This window comes from Electrophorus electricus, chromosome 13, assembly GCF_013358815.1.
Source record: "Electrophorus electricus isolate fEleEle1 chromosome 13, fEleEle1.pri, whole genome shotgun sequence".
Lineage (NCBI taxonomy): Eukaryota > Metazoa > Chordata > Actinopteri > Gymnotiformes > Gymnotidae > Electrophorus > Electrophorus electricus.
The window spans coordinates 17,195,845-17,215,222 of NC_049547.1; the positions used below are offsets into that span (position 1 = coordinate 17,195,845).

General features: G+C 42.3%; 1 long non-coding RNA gene across 1 annotated transcript in view; it reads left to right on the forward strand.

Annotated features, from left to right (window-relative positions):
- Positions 1 to 1,060: 1,060 nt before the first annotated feature.
- LOC113571131 overlaps positions 1,061 to 19,378 on the forward strand; it is a 66,420-nt gene continuing 48,102 nt past the window's right edge. Inside the window, exons 1-4 of the long non-coding RNA XR_004776792.1 lie at positions 1,061 to 1,174; positions 1,378 to 1,482; positions 5,990 to 6,080; positions 17,330 to 17,455. This is a non-coding gene — a long non-coding RNA (uncharacterized LOC113571131). The remainder of the gene's footprint in view (positions 1,175 to 1,377; positions 1,483 to 5,989; positions 6,081 to 17,329; positions 17,456 to 19,378) is intronic.

The following is a 19,378-nucleotide window of genomic DNA, read 5'->3' on the forward strand; positions in this document are numbered from 1 at the left end:
TTTTGTACTCTGGCAATGTTGCAGAACTTTGTTGTTCACTGTAGCTCAGTGATGCGACTTACTGTTTCAGTAAATTACTCCATTGCAGCATAAACAAAGTTAGGTTCTGGAAGGACTGACAGCATGACACCAAAGCATTGCAGTTTGCACCAGAAATAGTGCAGCAGTCTTTTAATATTGTAGATCTTCTCCAAAGTTTCAGAAACAGGTTCCCCACCCACTCCACTGTATGAAATCAAAACCAGCTTTTTACTTGCTTAATGAAATATTTCTCATATTTTCTGAATTCAATGAGAGATTGAATCCGAATGCAGAGAGGGATCAAAAGACTTGAAGTCATTGAGAACTTGAAGTCATTGTGGTTTATCTCCGGTCATCATTTCACTGGAAGATACCACAGAGCAGAATGTGGACTAAGTAGACATACGTTGCTTTGTTTCTACAATGATCAGGTTCTACTTTCAAATGACAAAAAGAATCAAAACAAGCAGAAAGGTTTGGGTCTCAGGAGGTGTGCTCAGGTGTGCTCAGGTGGTTCAGGTGCAGAAACGGACTTGGAGCTGCAGATTTGTCATTTGTCAGGTTTGTCACTGTGATTTCTAAGGCTGTTAACTTGAATCCTACCTGCTCGACAGCACTGCTGCCCCCTCCATCACGCTTGTTAGACTGTGTGAAAGAGAATGATAATGTCAAGAAGAGAGAGAGAAGGCAAAAGAGTAAGGGAAGGAGGAGAAAGAAGTGCCTCTTGTGCATGGCAATATAGAAGCCTCAGTAATGTATAATGTTTTCCAGTGCCACCCTTGTCAAGGTCTGCTGGATATGTCAACAAGATAACTCCGCACCCGGTAGGGAGCCAAGGCCTGCAACAGGCAGATAAAAGACGATTCTGAGGCACAGCATCAGTGACTGTTCATGTTCTTTTGCTTGATTTGAAGCCCTCCCCCGCACTTGGCAGGCTCCCTCCTGGGCGTGTAACCAAGGTCTGGGTCTGCTCCGAATGCCTCGGCCCATCCAATCAGACTGCATTGCCCATCCCAACCCCCACTCTCTCTTTCTTCTTCTCAGGCAGCCGGATAAGTAAGCTGCGGCTCTCACTCTCCACGCTGCCGCGCATTTCAGCCGATGTCGCTTAAACCCGCTTCAAAGGAGTCTGGAGAGCACCAGTGCTCTTTATGTAAGTTGTTGGGCTTTTCTAGTCATGAGCTCACTTTCCTGCTCATGCATGGGACTGCATCGAACCTGAAAGGGATTGCCTCACTTCCTGCAAATGGCACCTGTCTGGATTTACGCATCTGAAGAAGGTTGGAAGTAGAAAGGGAATGAAATGACAAGCTTTTGGTTTTTGTCTGTGTGTGTATGCGAGCTTTGATCTTGTAGGCTCACAATTCAGGGTGCAGTACCGAATGCTTGGATTGTCCTGCTGTGACAGAGACCGTCATCCCCAGAAACAGAAGACAGTGACGTAGACTGTCACTCAGGAAGGTAAAGGTGTGTCAAGGCTCACATGTCAGTGTAGGTATGTCAGACTGTAAGTTTGTGATAGTGAAGCGCAGGAGTTCATACTCAGCATGGGACATTTGAAAGAGTGAGAATGTTTGCAATGAAATCTGTAATAATTAACAGAAGGTTCTTTGAGGTGGTCCATAGTCATGCAAGTCCACACTGCGAAATCACATACACAGTGCTGATAAGACCTGGGTTGTCTGTATGTTTGTCTGTTTCTGAAAGCCTGTAGGTTTGAAGCTGTAGAGCAGTATTCAAACACTATTCAAACACTATTCAGTGTTACTTTTTGCACACTTTACTGTGTTGTGGATTTGATTTTGAATGGATATAATTGTCATTTTTACTCATCAATCTACAATCAATCACCCATAATAATGAAGTTAAACATTTTTAGATTTGAAAATTAATTAAAAATCTAACGCTGAAATCTCCTTTTCACAAAAGTATTCAGATCCTTTTATCAATACTCTGTGGAAGCCTCTTTGCCAGCAATTATAGTTGTAGGTCTCCTTGAACACGTCTCTACAAGCTTTGCACACCTGGATTTTAGCAGTTTATCCCATTCTCCATGGCAGATCCGCTCTATCAGGTTGGATTTCAAGCGTCTGTGAACTGCCACCTTCAGGTCTCTCCACAGATATTTGATGGGGTGTAAATCTGGGTTTTGGCTGGGCCACTCAAGGATGCATGCTTCAGGTCATTTTCGTGATGACAAGTGAACTGTTGCCATGTGCTCTGGAGATTTTCTTCAATGATGTTCCAGTATTTGGCTGCATTCATTCGTTCCTCAATTGTGACTACTTACCACTGTCCCTGCTATTGAGAAGCACCCACATAGCATGATGCTGCCACCACTATATTTCACAATAGGAATAAAGCCAGTCATAAGAATTTGCCAGATGATGTCCAGTAACTGTCTACCACCAGATATTGTGTGGTTCTGCCCAAAGAGTTCCGTTTTCTGCTCATCAGTCTTTTACACACAGTTTAACTCCAAGCAGGTGGTCATATGCCTTTTTTTAAATCAACAATGGCCTCCATGTTGCCACTGTGCAATAATTGCCTGATTTATGGAGTGCTGCAGAGATGGTTGTCCATCCAAATTTCTTTAGGTTCTTTTATCTCTGCACAGCTCTTTTTTTTTTTTATGTCTGTAGGGCTCTTTTTTTATCTACCTGACCAAGGCCCTTCTCATCTGGATGCCCAATTTAGTCATACAGCTAACCCTAGGAAGGTTCAAGGTTGTGCCAAACTTTTTCCATTCTTACATCATTTCCTGGGGCTACTGTGGTCCTTGGAATACTCAATGCCTCAGATATAGTTTTATATCATATCCTGAATGATCCCTTGCCCCAATCTGATTGAGATAATCCACGGACAGTTCCTTGAAGGGACTACAAAATGTAAAATCCACTGTCCAGGATGAGACACAAAGCAATAGATACCTAGAATGAGCTAAAGAGAGCGTATCTAAAACAAAATTGAGTCATGGTCATCATGGAAGCAGAGGAGGTGCACAGCACTATAAGCCCTTCCATGGAAGGTACCACTGACAGAAAGAAGGGGTAGCTAAGACAGTCCTACTACAGAAGGTGGCTGGAAAAAGGTGAGACTGAAGGACATCACAGTGGTACTAATGCTGGCAGCACAGGAACAAGCAGTAAGCACTATGTCAATCAAAGCAGGAGTTTCAAACCAAACAAGATCAAAGATGCACACTGTGCCAAGGAGCCCTTGAACACAATCCAGCGTCTAGGAGGAGGGAGATGCAAGATGCCAGCAGGGAAAGTATACATTGAAAGACAAGAACACATGCAAGATATATGAGCTGGACAACCCCAAGTCCAAATGGGAGGAGTCACAGAGAATAGTGGAAAACAATGAAGCTAAGATTCTGTAGCTACCTCCAGGTCCAGACGAACCAGCAAACAATGGCAAACCAAACAGACGTTGTGTCTAGGATAAGATGCCGAACAGCAGTGGTGATATACGTGACAATCACAAGTGATAGAAACAATGAAAGAATATGAAATGTTGGGGAAATACCAGGGACTGAAAGAGGAAATAAAGTGTGACAGTGACAGAGACATGCACACAGAGACACAAACATACATATATGTACACACACACACACCCACACACACACACACACACACACACACACATATATATATATATGCAGTTCACAACAGTATGTGATGTAACAACATGACATATGGATTCTCACCACATTCTATTTTACTGTTTCTTTCTCTCCCTATCTGTTTGTTTTTTGTTTTCCTCCTTCTCTCTCTGCCTCTCTCTCTTCCCATTTTACTACACTGTATCCCACCGATAAGGAGATTTGTTAACATATAGCTCAGCTCAAGCCTGCAGAAAACCAGATAATGCAGATGAGGAGGTTATAAATCATTGTGGCTATTATCTTTTCCATGCTTGCTAAGGATGTGTGGTGCTCTACCTCTCTTCTGCCCATCCATCATGCAGGTGAAGAATGGGCACCACATTTATATCCCTGTCATAGGAGAGGTTCTGTTTGCTTTGCCCTGGCATGTGTGTGTGAAATCTACTTGGTAGACACTCTCTTCACATGTCAGTGGCATTAGACAAAGTGCTGGTGTGATGAATTGTCTGTTTCCTTGTATCCTAACACCTTTCCTGAACACGATTTATTGTTTTAACCTTAACATTTTCACACTTCCTCTGTACCTGTCACGAATAATGAAGGACTATATTGATTGTATTGAGTGAACCTATAAATATCCCACAACATATGCATAATAACCACAACATGCTGTTATTATCATTTTAGTTTAATGACTATATGGTCAGATTCAGTGTCTCATGAATGTAAAATAAACTGCATGAAATTTTAATGTGATGATATATTAAAGCCATATTTCTGTGGCATTTGGCGATCACAGATGGAAGTTTAATATAGCTAATATTATTGTGAGAGTGCTTCACCCATTGTACTTGGGTGTTGGAACCTGATGTTTCTCTATGTAGTCTGAAAAAGGAAATATTCAATTTGCCAGTGCAATCAGTGGTCACTTTATTAGGTAATTTATACTTTGAAGATCTAATTTATAAAAATTATGTATTAAGATAATTATAATAAGATAATGCAGAAATATTATAAAATGTAACCACATCTCTATTCTTATGTCTAACCTTGTTATAAATTTGGCTGTTTGTTGTCTTGACAAATCCTAGCATTTGCAACTGATTTGGAAAAACTGCAACAGATCCTAACAAAGACATCCTGGAATTTAAGAGATCCAAATACTGATTGGACACAGATTGGGATTGATTCAAGAGAATGCTGAGGGGAGTCTATTCTCCTCTGGGTGAGACTAGCAGGTCAGATTTTATATTAACCTCATGATGAATTATAAAAGCAATTATAAAAGCATTTATGGAGGAGTACTGATAAAGTTATAAGGGATGTTAATTGTGAAAACATTGTTAATATGAAACGCTTACAGGAAATGGCAGACTTATATTTAAACATAGAAATGCCTGGCTTGTATTTGAAAAAATACACAAATGGGACAATTGATTTCATAGCTAGGACTTGCTTGTGCCAGGTTACCTAGAAATCTTCTTGTTACTGTGACAGGACAAGTAAGGCCAGACGCTCGCGGATGTAGAGAGATAGATTTATTTTGTTCCAACTTCATGATGGGTGAACAAGCCAGGGTCGAAACCAGGAAAGCCAAGACAGGGGTAATCCAAATCATATAGGTAAACAGTCCAAGTCCAAAAACCAAAGAGCAATAACAAACCAGGCAAACTATACAAAAGGGGTAGGCAAAAATCAGTAGTCTGTAGAGCAAAAAACACAATCGAAACACGGGAAAGCAATCAAGGAAATAATGCTCGGTATGCACAGTCGAAACTAGTGGCAATACTTTGCAATGCTGGTGAGGTCTAAACAGGTTTATATACAAGAGGGAAGTAGAACACAGGTGCTGTCAATATTCCGGTGATAAGGATCTGAATGAATGTGTATGATGGGATGAGTCCTTGGCCTTGTGACAAACAGCATGTTGGGTGTTATAGTGTGCTTGGAGTTCAGTCGACGTGACAGTTACCTAGAAGCCAAGGCCATTGAGCCCAGAACATCATTAGGTAAAATGTAATTATGAGCTCATGTTAGACAGTGATTCAATGATCAATGAGTACCATTGATGATATACATTATCTCAACCTTGCCTGCCTCTGGTTTCATAGTGTTATAATGTGGCCCAGGAAAGCAAGAAAAAAGAATGGTCAGTAGACACACACGTGAACACACATACACTCACAAAACACAAACTTGCGGGAAAGGAAGGACAGCAGCCTGTAATTAATATAGTGGCAGTTTGGTGAATACAATTGTGGCGAGGTGGGTGTTATGGCCTCTGGGGCTCATCTGTAGCCCTGTAGCGTCTCCTCAGTAAACAACATCTCAGCCTGGCCCCGCTCCGTGTCTCCTCAGTGAACGACATCTCAGCCCGGCACACCTCCTCCATGCTTGCAGAACAGCAGCTATCCGTTCCTGATCTCTGGGGCTCGCACCTGCTGAAGAGGTAAATGAGCCCCACTGACAGCCATAACACAAAACGAAAGGTTAAACATGTGCTTCTGGCCAAGTATGAACACAAGGAAACCTGCTGGAAGCTTGTGCTTGCCCGCTGTAATATAACACAAAATGCAGCTCAACCCTGGCACAAATGTGTTTATCAACCCCACTGCTATGGGGGAAACATTTGTGACTGCAAACACAGCCCGGCCTTTGGATGCCTGCTGGCCCTCTGGGCCGGGTAGACCCAGCTCTTAGATGCACTCACTCTTGTGGAATGATAATACAGGGCACAGAACTTGGTAATGCTGCAGTGCTTAAAAGCAGAGCAGTATTGTATGTGGGTTAGCTGCAGAGATGCTAAGTTCTTTGCCCTGTGGGCTGGATGTTTTGGTACACCGCCCAAACAGCTTCTCAGATCTCCTGTGCTGCAAGGCGGTTTTGCCTTTTCTGAGCTGCAGCCAACTCCAAAATGAGGTGACGTGGAACTCTGATGACCCTTTGGTGGACAAATGTCTTGAACAGTGTTTTATTCATCCATGCAAACGGCATCATGAGTATGCAAAGATGGGCTCTCAATATAAAACTTTATGGATTATGCATATATTTTATCATCAAAATAAAAATGTAGGCCGGGCCTTTCAGAATTTGCAAGATAAGATTTAAGGGCTGGAAAAAAAAAAGATCTTGGGTCAGTGTCCACCTGCTCTTTGCTTGCCTTGTTTGAACATCTTCACATATGAATTGCCCTGCAGCTTTCTCTTAAAGCCACTGCTTTTTAGCTCATGATAAGAGCCGGGAAGGCACTGTAACATTCATGAATCTGGCCTAAGAAGGGGGTGTGTGTGTACACCCACACACACACACACTCTCTCTCTCTCTCTCTCTCTCTCTCTCTCGCTCTCTCTCTCTCTCTCTTTCACACACACACACACACACACACTCCAAGCACATACCACTCACTTGTTGCAGTCAGCCTTCTTGCATCCATTGAGGCCATGTGCTAGAAGAGTGTTCAAGAGTAAACAAGAAGCAGATTACAACTGAAAAACTGATGAACAGATGTGAAAGCATCACCTAGAGAAGATGGGAAATGAGAGAGAGAATGAGGCAATGCTGCTGTGACACCTAGGGGTGTAACCAGCATGAACAGCACATAAGGCTATATTAGACGTGGCCATGGGACATATTATCTCCTAATAAGCAAATGTTTATGAAAGTGACATTACTATATCATTATTGCAATATGTGCACTTTTAATGTCTTTCGGTAAAAAGCCAAAATAATAAAAATAAAGATATTTACTTTATTAACGAATTAGACTAAAAACAGTAGTTGTGTGGCTTGTTGAATGGATCAGTTTAAACTTCCTTGTTCTGATCATGAAAATAAAGAAAAGATCCTGGCTCTCTCATGCCAGGTCTTGATGATCATCTAATGCCATTTCAAAATAACATGTCGGTTACTTTTTTTGCTGTCATCCCAGTATAGTCAAGAGTCTAGCAGAAGTCAGTGATATCGATGGTCTGAGGTGTTTTCTTGAAATTACTCTGAACTGCATACCACAGGGCTGCACTGAACATGTTTTGTGCTATTAGCCTAGAGTGCTGCTCCCATTAGTCAGACAGCAGAAATGTCCACTAGAGATTTATTTATTGATCCACTTACAGACCTTTTGGCTTTTTCAAAGTAAACTTTAGGGGGAAATGTTATTCACTGTTGAGAGAGACACTTGCTAGCTAGAAGTCATTGATTAATGCAAAACTATGTGATGTACATTCAGTGGGGCTCCTATGTTTTATCTGAACAGGGACAGTGTGCTAACTATCAATAACTATGGAATATTCATAATTACCTTCTGTCTGCATCATTCTGGAGCCATTAGTGTACATTCTAGCATTAAAGTACATGCACCACATTGTCTAGGTCATCCCACAAACATAAGGATGTTTTTATCGTCAAGTTGAGCATGTAGGTGCAGACTGTTCACTGCAGGGCTCTATATAGACCTAGTATTTATGTTAAATTATATCATATTCCATCTGTTTTGGTACAAAAATCATAATTTGTGGTCTTTTGCACCTTTGAAAGTGTCTTCTGAGATTGATCTCAGCTCCCTCTTCAACGTCAGGCAGAAAATTTTACATCTTGTAAGACAGAGCATAATTAAAATATGTTTCTGTGAAAGGGGACTGTCCAAAAATACAGTACTATAATGATGATGCAAGTAATAAATTGTTCGGAAGCCAAGAGAATGCAACACACCTAGCCGAACTATTTCTTTGTAAAAGTCCTCCCCTTCATCTTTTAATAAATGAAATGATGGAGTCAATCTACTAAGTGCATGGTAGCTCAGTGGTTAAGGTACTTGATTTGTAATTGGATGGTTGCTAATTCAAGCCCCACCACTGCCAAGTTGCCACTGTTGGGCCCCTGAGCAAGACCGTTAACCTGCAGTTTCTCAAGTTATACTCAGTCAAAATTGTAAAAAAACGTTTTTGATAAAAGCAGCTAAATGCCATAAATGTACTGTTACTTTTACATAAATGTAAAAGTAAAAAGTAATTTTATCATCTACTAAGCTGTGTAATAAAGTTTCTTTCAAATATAAGTGTACTTTTTAAAATTAGATTCTTGAGGAGTATTTTGTGTTTTAGATGTAGAAATTGTAATGACTGTGTTTCATAGAGTTCACCTTGTTCCATACAGGTGCTGTATACTTCAAATTAAAATTTAATACTATATTTTTCAGTGTCGTTGACAAAGAACTATCTGACTCAAAAGATTACCTCTTTCACTAAGTTCTTTTTTAGCTTTACAAAACACTCTACTTAAACAGTTCTACTTAAAAATAAAACAAAACAAAATCTTGAGCAAGGACGCTAGCTCTGGAACCTGGAATCTATGGCCTGACATCTCAGAGTGCAGCGGTATCAACTGAGCCTCAGGCGCTTTTTGTATTTCGATCTCCTTTATTCTCAGAGCCTCTGAGAGGGGCAGTTAACTCTGTGACCTGCGCCGCCATCTCCAGCCTGCGCTCTAGTCCGACCGCTTTTCTCATAAAGCCGGTCTGTCAAGACTAGCTAGGACCGTGTTGGAATCAAAGAGCAATGTAAAGCGGAGCCGGAGCAACAGGAAGCGTGCTCTCTGCCATTCCCAAGAATTCCCTCACTGCATGTAGGCTGATGAAAACACATCCGCTGAACTGACACTGTTCGCGGGCGTTCCAGCTCTTGCAGTCGTCTGTGCTGTGGTGAATCAGAAAGACATGCATGCACACGCGTTCTAAGCCTATTGCTATTGCGTGTCAGTAGTTTAAGCCCTGTGGATGTAGCTTTAGCTATTTTTTTTTTTTTTTTTTTTTTTTTTTTACTGTTGCAATAGATGTGCAAAAGGGAAAAAAAGTGAAGTTATAGATAAATTGTGTGTGTGTAAGTGTGTGTGTTGGGGGGTGGGGGTGGGGGCAGTGTTGCCTCATTGAAGACCCTCATGAATTATTTAGAATGCATTCTCTGTCATGAGCTAGTGGGACTAGGTACAGTTGTGATGTGTGATGTGTGCTGTGCCTGTGTGACAAGCTTGACATAGTGACATGCATGACCTGCTGCGAGCTCAAATATAACCTAAATGCATTTCAGATTTTCCTTCCTGTCAGTCTAAGTAAAATTTTAAGTGATTTAGGTGGTTTCATAAATTCAGATATTGAAGACTCGGACAGGGTCGTGTCACCCTGCTTGAGACAGAACAGAGCGTACGTAACACACTTGGAGTCCAACAGAGAGAGTACCTAGTGGACACGATACATGACCATACCCTTTCAGTCTCTCTATAGCTCTACTTTCACAAAGCTAAATAGTCCTGATTTAAAGAATTCAGGCTCATCTGAGATACAACATAGATACATTTTCATACTCACCAGAGTATTATAAGACAGCAGGAGGATTTCATGGATTTGTTAAATACCCATCTAACATTATAGCCCTACTGTATTATTATTATTGCCCACAGTTGATGTAGTCTGTTGTTGTTTTTTCAGTAATGCCTTGTTTATTTGACTAATGTGCTGGTTCCACCGGGTCTTGGTTTCTGGAGCTGTGGTCCCCGTTTAAATTCCATATGCTACTACACCTGGCCGCCTCTGTTGATGTACATCAGCATGAACCGATGACATGCTCTGGTTTGCGTAGCTCAGGTTGCATACTAAAGTGTTCAGGGGTAGGAACGGCTCTAAGTGTCCCACTCTCTTTAGCTTTATTTTTTTCTGTGTGAAACATTTCACCTATGAAAGGCTACATTCATATTACCAGCCCGAAAATAATCAAATCCGATTTTGTACCTCAAATCTGACTCAAATCTGATTTTTTTCCCCCCAGGGCAGTGTGGACACACAATCCGATCTTTTCAAAACATATTTGAGTTACTTTCATGGCCATGCGACTTGAAGGAGAACGGGTAGATCTGTTTCATGTGGCTTTTCGCCCATTCGCTTAGCACTGTCGTCAAAACAACAATGGAGGGGAGCTACGGCGGTGGCATTAGCAGCTGCTAAAACAGCTAGTTAGACGTCTGGCTTTTTTTCGCTTGCTGGACCTGGTAACCTAGGCTATAGCTGACCGTTTGCCATCCTCCAGAGCAAAATGCAATGCATATATGAGCTACTAGCACATCAATTTTGTCAGTTTTGTAGTTTTATTAGTAATAGAGTCATGTCACAAAGATGACATTTTCTTGCTGGCGGTGACACAGGTAACATTTGCAAAAACGTGTCAGTCTGCGCGTGCGTCCCATTTCAGAGGACAGATGCATCCAACATACAGACAAACAGAAGCCACTTGCAATTATTAATGTGAATTGTCAAGATAAGCAAATCGGATGTGAGCAAATAAGCGTAATTAAACACTTGTTTATAATGTGAACGTAGGCAAATTCGCACAAAGTAATGTTATAGTGTTCTGATCAATCCAGTTAGAACTTAAGTTCACTTGATCTCAAAACAACCTGATAACTGGTTCTTGTATATTTTAAATTTGCTGATGATTTTATTGTACTGTTTCCAGATGAGGAGGTTCTGGGTCCATTTCAATAAACTAGTTTCTAATTTAGTTCAATGGGTTGATGAAAACGCACTAATTATTAATGCATCATTAATAAATTACTGTCTTCTTGTAAGTCTGTTGTCTTATTGTCTTATCATCTGTTCATACAACTGCACTGTAGTATAGCCCTACAGTGTCTCGTATTGGTATAATGACAATAAAGTCAAATTAAATTGAATAAATCATTTTTGTATTATGCTGTTTTAGCTTTGAGATTGTATTTTGTAAAACTGCCCGGGTGTAATTTCAGAAAAAATCTGATAAAGTTAATCTTATCATATCATCTCGTATTGGATCCTATTACTTAATTATAGCATTAGTAAAGCTGAATTGACTTAGCAGTTCAGCAGTAATTTGATAGTGTAGGAAATTACAGCACCCCTGCTGGTAAATATATAGCAGTTTTGCTTGTCCTTGCTTGTCTTGTTTATTGCCATGAGATTGCGCCCAGATGAATTACATCATGTGTTAATAGGTACTGGAGTATAGTACATCACAGCTAATATGATCTTGCTCCACTCTGGCTTTGTCAGTTTGCACAGGGGTGTTTGATACCTCCAGGCACCAGGACTTCTGTGTCATATTAAACTATGCCCTGCTGGGCACGGATTGCTTCTGGAAATTCATTTACCTGCGCTTCAGTTGCTTAGCGATTCACACGCTGCCATTTTGTGAACTTCATTTGAGGCTGCCTTTGTTTCGTTCACTGCAGGCTGTGGAAGCAGAGCTTTAGCAGGGTGCCATAATGAAGGCCTTGCACTTTTCCCTGTGCTCCTGTCCTTTTAGTTTGAGTTCCACTCTGATACTAATGCTACTTTGCTCTGGCCCATTAAAGCCTGACCTTATGGAGCTGTTTGGATGAAGTGGGGGATGGCTGGGTGGTGCGCAGGGCTCGGGGGTGGGTGGGTGGGTGTGGGGGTGTTTAGGCCAGAGGGGCGATGCTGCTCTACTTGACCTACTCCCTATACACATGGAGCCTGAGCAGGATGTAGTGAGAGTGCAGGGCCAGAGCTGAGGCAAGGAGAGTGCCCAGAGCCCTGCCTGACCCTGGAATGGGCAGAGTCAGTGAACCTCTTTAGCAGAGTGCTAACGAGGACATGTCATAGATAGAGGCACATTCTCTGACCCTATGTAACCCTTCCCAGGGCTCAGGGACTCTCTGCAGACCCATATACAGGAGGGGTACACAAACGTATAAATCTTGCAGTTCAGTGGGGGTTGGTTTGGCACAGAATAAGCAAAGAATTTAAATAAATGGAACAGTAAGTCCTGTTCACCTTTGCATTCTGGGCTGCATGTGTTTTTGGCCCAGGGTGTTTTTTGACTTTTAAGCAAACAGTGCAGCAAGGCAGTCAGCCCCAGCAGTGTCTCATTTCAAAGGGAAATTTTGCAAGCTAATCCATCTCCTGAATCTGCCAGAGCTAGGCAGGTATTTTCCTGGAAGCTTAGAGCTTCTCACTAAGAACTGGAACACGACAAATTGTTCATGGTTCGATTCCTTGTTTAACATGATGTGTTGTAATGTTAATGCATTGCATGGCATATTGGGGGTGCAAACTTTATTTGGCACAAGGCTCTCCTTCTGTCAGAATACGGCCAGGTGTGTTGTGCTTACTGAGGTTCCCTGTTTTGCAAGTGTTTTATATATTTTATTATTATGGGATGCTGTTTTCTTCTATAAAGAGTTTTTCACTGTATACACTGGATCATGTTTTTTTTCTTACATGTGTAAGTAGAGAGAGACTTTCTGTCCCAGTGGTAATTATAGGCAACATTTTGGACCTAGTTTACATTGTGCCTGAAATAATGCTTTGGGATATGGTAATAAAGGCAGTATCTCAGAAAATCAGTCCATAATTTATGAGGAGTTTATAAATCATTAACCATTATTCTACTGAAGATGCAAATGGGGAGAGTGGTGGTGGAGTAATGAGGTGGATCTGCATTGGTGGTAAGTCAGACTCTGCATTCATGCTGATTGTTTGTGCATATGTGCCTTGCCCAGCTGACTGCAATGTTGCCCCTTGCTGTATATACCTTCTTCACTACACTACACACTTCCACCCAGCTCAGCATGTTCTGCTGCTCTCCTAATGTACCCCCCCATCTTGGCCACCCCGCCCTCTCTTGGCCCACCCCATCTCTCCATCTCTTTCCACTGTTGAAATCAGAAGCATAGCACCCTGGGTTGGTGCCCTTTTGCCTGAGGCTAACTCAGGGAGATCAGCAGGCTGAAGAGAGACGGCTCTTGTGCATCAAGATGGATAGAGAGAGAGAAAGAGAGAGAGAGTTCTGCTAGCTCTGCTGGCACCATAACAATTTTGCATTTTGTAGACAGGTCTCAGCTAGAAGAAGATAGTTTTCTTGAAGAACAATTACAATGAGATATAATTGTTTCCTACATTTTCTAAACCCAATTAATCCAATGCAAGGTCCCGGTGGGCTGAGTTTATCAAGCCAGCACAGGGAGCAAGGCAGGAAACAACGCCGGTCAGGGTGCCAATTCATTGCATTACAGAAATAATTTAATTCACTTCAGTTTAAGGATCCCAAACAGGAGTATTCGAAATGGATGAAATGAAATGCCATCAAAAGAAACTCTTTCTCTTATTGTATTTGCATTTTTCTTCATCTTTTTTTTTTCCAGGTAAATGTATGAACCCCATTAGGAAGAAAAATAGTCGAATATATAGAGAAAACTGTTCAATATTTGAAAAAGCGAGACACTTTTGCGTGAGTTAAAGATAAAATGGTTTGATGCACATAATGGCGCACTTATTTCGTGACAGTCGTTCAGAGTTGCCAGGAAGCTGAACGGCAGGACACAAATGCGCTACTGAGCCAGAGCGTAATGTTTCATTTTTAATGAGAATAGAGGCTTCGGCGAGTCAGCACTTTCATTTTGACTCTCAGCTTTTGGAAGCTGAGATAAAGCTGAAATAAAGCAGATCAAATCAACCGAATCCACTCTGAAGCTCGTCAAGAGAACGGACCCTTTTTCGGAGCTGTTATGTCTGTACATTTTCGTCTTTTCCAGGCTTCAAATGTACTTGACTAAACTCATCAGATAAATAACAAACCCTTTAATAGTTTTAAATGACCATATAAGAGCACGGAGAAACCCGCAGTGCAGTGTATCGAAAGCTTTACTGTAGACTATTTGGAACACCGTTTCTTTCTTAACTACATAACACGCAGACTGACACTGCGTACGAGATCAAGGTTATTTACCCAGAAAAAAAAAACCGCATGAGGGTAATTACAACATATGTGGAAGCTATGAAAAAAAAAGAGATTCCTTGTCCTCTCTTTGAGTAGCCTGTGGCCCTTTACTGTATTGGTGCTTGTGTGCCAACGTCAGGCATTTTTTAGCAAGGTATGTAGGTAGGAGAGCCTTGGATCGCATTCTGTGTGCGAGGAACATAAAATAATTAACATCAATTCTTTACAGTGCTCTTTAATGCTGCAATTATGAACCATCTGTCCTTCCTACATTTTTCATGAACCAACAGCTGCTGCTTTTCTCTATTTCTGTATCACATTCTTCATCTGTCTCTTTCTCTTGCTCTCTTTCTCTCTGTCTTTCTTTTCTTCTGTCCTCTCATTCTCCCTGTACCGCCCTTCCCCTTCCTGTATCTCTCTCGCTCTCTAATCACATTTGTTTGCTGTGCTCCAGTAACGTCTGGCACTCAAACCACTGTGTCCTTAAAAACATCCTGCTCTTTCAGAGGACAAATGTCACAGTGCAGAGAGACCTTTTAAAAATGCTTTGCATCGTGTTGGTAATGAGGCGGAAATTCAGCTGTTCACCCAATTTATAGAACAGCGTGAGACACCACCATGCACACACTTCTATCCACAACCACACCCAGATGCTTACTCACTGTGTGGGCTGCAGAGAGACTGGTAGCATATTTCATTCAGAAGTGTGATAATGCATGTGTGATGTCAGGGGCAGGCAAGTATGGGGTTTATGGCTGGCTCCGTCTCCACTGCATCTGGCTGGTGCAGTGGGGCTTGATCTGAGACTGAGGATGGCCTTCTTATTAGCGATGTAGGGGAAGACATGCTGGATGAGCTGCTGGAAAGAGAAAGAAAGAGAGAGGGGGGGGAGAGAGAGAGTCAGGGAGAAAGGGTGAAACAAGGAAGATTAACACAGAAATGTCACTCTCAAATCCAAGAGGGCCACAGTCATTACAATACATGTAGCATTTTCCCTGCAGTTTAAGTCATGAAGAGGATGAGTCATTCTGGAAAATATGCAGCTCTGCACTTCACTGCTCTACACTACTCTACACAGCGTTACTTTACACTACTCTACACTGCTCTACTCTGCACTACTCGACACAGCTTTACTCTACTCTGGTCTACTTTACACTGCTCTACTCTTCTCTGCTCTACTCTACATTGCTCTGACTCTTTGGATCTAGGTTAAACAGTCACAGTATGTATCTTCTGTGTAGAGAGGGTTCACAGGTGGACAGGATCTGCAGCTGCCACCATCTTCTCACCTTCTCAGAGTGCAGTGAGGGCTCATGGGAGCCTCCCAGGGTCATATGGGTCCCTGCACCACTGGTAGGCGTGTCTCACGGAGAGTGTATATCATTAATGTACTATCCACTGCTATCACCTCAGAGAGCTTTTCCCCTGAGGCAGCAGGTGCCTTCTAGAGTAACCCTGAGACCAGGGGAGTCATGCCATTTCTGACCACCTTTGCTTACAATCCCTTAAAGGAAGAGAATAGAGCTACCCAATAGCAGTGGGGTAGAGGAGGAAAAAAAGTTCCAGTATTCTTTCAGACTCCTGCATTCTCTGTGTGCTGTCTTGTGTCCCCTCACACACAACAGTTTTGCATGGAAGCCCATGTCCCTGGGGGGAATTGGGAAGAGAGCACTGTATGTGGAAGACAGCTCATGCCTGTGCCTCTCCTCTCCTCTCCTATCCAGCTGTTCCTGACTCAGTCAGTGATCCCAGCAAGGCAGAGGTCTGTGGAGCTAAGGGCCAAGTGAATGGTACACCTGCATTGCTTGGTGCCTGTTCTTGAACTTGCCGCCCCACTTCGGCCTCCCACCTGACTCATCACCCCATTAAGGCTCACGGCAGGTCTTCTCTTCTCCTCTTAATGCTCGGAATCATCATCTTTACCTGCACCGTGCTCCTGCCATCCGACACTCTCTCAGCACCCAGATGAGATACAAGGCTCCCGCCTGGCGAATGCATCACCGTACATCATTGTACTTGAAGAATCATCCGTTTCTGTCTCCCATTTACAAGAAGAAAGCATTAGATTGCATTGCTCACTGAAATGGGAGACACGTCATCAATTATTCATCGATAACTACGTTCATTTATTCTCTTTCTGCTTAGGCACTCTGGGCTAGAGCTGAAAGATCGAGACAGTATCAGCAGCTATTTTTAAAGCCCTCTGTTACTGATGGCTTCGGGTTCCAGGGAGCATGGTCATGTCTCTGTTTCCATGTTAAATGTATATTGAGCAATTTGTGGGCCATTGTGCCCTGACAAAGATTAAGCCCAGTGTTGTACTAAATTACACTGTCAATGTAATGGAATTCTCTACAGAAAGGCGTCTTTAGGGCTGGCTTCAGTCTGGGGGAGCAAGCCCAAAATGGTCTGCCTGAGGTGTGCATCCCATTAGCTATAAAAGAGTTAATTACCTTGCTTTTGGATTCTTCAGGTGGCATAAAAATAATGTTTGTAATGGTCTGGTCTTCTAAAATATGACCTAATTCACCAAGGTGCTTATGTTAACCTGGCGCTTCATTGGTCTTTAAGAGTAGCAAATGCGCATACGTGATTAATGACAACTGTGGGTACTGGAGAAGAACCCCCCCAAAAAATATATGGACCTATATGAGAAAGGCTGTATGAAAAGAACTATACAGGCTGGTCTGTATGAGAAGATTTATATGAGAAGGACTATACAAGAAAGTCTATATGAGAAGGTCTATACGACAAGGACTATACAGGCTGGTCTGTATGAGAAGATCTATATGAAGAGGACTATAAAAGAAAATCTAAATGAGATGGCCTCTGTGAGATTGTGGTACTATATTTAGCCTCTCATAAAACATCTACATCCGGGGAAGTAGCAGGACTGCTCTGTTTGATACACTGCTATTTCCTCTGTACACTTCCGCAGTTGAGAGGCAGGAGCTGCCACCTGGTGGGAATGCCTTCCTGCTGTGGGGATGGAGCTGCAGGGATGTGGGCCTGTCCTCTTTTAAACCTGATTTGATGGAATATGATGCTGAACTGGAAAGAACAGGTGCTGTATTTAATTTGCACTTTGGAATTATTATTGTTTATTACTTTTCCCCCTCCTGTTTATCCCAAATCAAGCATATGGATCTTGGTTCATTTTAAGGTTCTTATTAAACGTCTGCAGACTGGTCTAGGAGAAAAGTAAAACTGTCACTTCGATTGTTCCGTCAAACTGGTTGGTCAGTGCTCTTTGACATAATGCGCTGCTGTTATCTAAGATAACAGCTGTCTGTTTATTGAATTGACATTTGCAAGGTAACTTTAGATGATTATATATTTGATTAAAGCTAACTCAGGGAGAGAGAAGTGGTGCAAAATCCTAACTTTAAATGCTGGCAGTGTGCAAAAAATTCCCATATGGCGAAATCACACATTAGATATCAGTAACAAACAGCTCCAGAACAGAACACACACACAAACACACACACCCTAATATACGTGCTCACACACACACACACACACACACACACACACACACACACACACACACACACACACACACACACACACACAGAGTCTCTCTCTTAGTAGTAAAGATGCTGTTATTGACTCTGAAGAGTCTGTGTTGATCAGAAGATCCAGCTTTTGCATCTGTGAAATCTAAAGGTGATGTCTAAGAGTAGTGGATAGTAGTGAGAGCTTCTGTGTACTCAGTGTTGTACAAAGCCTATAAAGAGGACCAGCTGACTCTGTCTGCCGATGGTATCAGTAAGCATGTTGCCATGTTTTCACACGTTTCTCCTGCCAACTTTCACTTTATATAAACTGATTTGAAAATTAAACTAATGTCTGTGATGAAAAGTTTTCGAATATAAGATCATGTTGCTTTGTTTTGAGTATGAGGAATATTGCCCACAAGCTTTTTCAGTGTCGTGCATGACTGATATTTTAGATTGGCTAGGAAACTTAATAGGTTGACCTTGAGCTTGCAGTTCAAATGGACTCATACAAAACTCATTATTGTAGGAATTCCTGAGTTGCTTCATGCTGCTTCCATGAAAAGATGAAGCAGTAGGTGAAAATCCAGCCCCTCTCTACCCCAGCTCCCAGCCGCTCTGCTATCTGCTCCTCTAGCAGAATAACCATCCTTTGCCAGAGGAAAAAGGGGGACAAAGAGGACCCAGATTTCACTTGCTCTGGGTCCCCAGGCAGCTGGGGACCTGCTTTTGTTAATGAAAGTCACACGACAATTCCAGTGTCCAGTGAGTGAACTTGTGTTTGTGTGCTAGTTTCACAGGCTTCTGCCATGTAGTGCTGGGCCCTGGTGCTGGGAAGGGGTTGACTATTGTGTGTGGCTGAGACAGAATGTAGCTGTCTGCGGTAGGCACTGTGGACGTGGGGACCCTGCCTGTTCATGTTGCTGCAGAGAGATGTAGACAGAGAACCTCAATCGAAACAGATGAGCGTGTTTTTCTGAACCCAAAAAGGGCAGCAGAACACATTATTCCTTTGGGAACAACTGGGAAAATAAGGATGAGGGCAGGGAGAGAAAGGGAGAGAATGTGAATGGGTGAAAGAGAGATTATGAGGAAAGGATGCTTGTGGGCACAGGGGAGAGGGCACTGCAGATGAGAACGGAACCTCTAAGTATGATGGAGCAGGGCAGTTTGTAAAGCACACTGCAGTCTGGGTAATTTATCGGGCTGATAATGCTCAAACAAACACAGTGAGCCCACGGGTCAGCCTGCTAAACCACACAGCCTCTCACACAGTCTGCTCATAAATCGCTCCCATTAAACTCCCCTCCCTCGGCTAACATATGACTCTCTGCTCGTCTCATGGCATCGACTCATTCTTGGCCTTCTCTCACACACCTATTGCCAAACACTTTTGGTTTGTGGAGCTTTGTTTGAGCCCAAAAGGCCACCTTTTGAGCCCAAAAGGCCATGAAAATGTAATTTTCATTAACAGCATGAGCATGAGCATA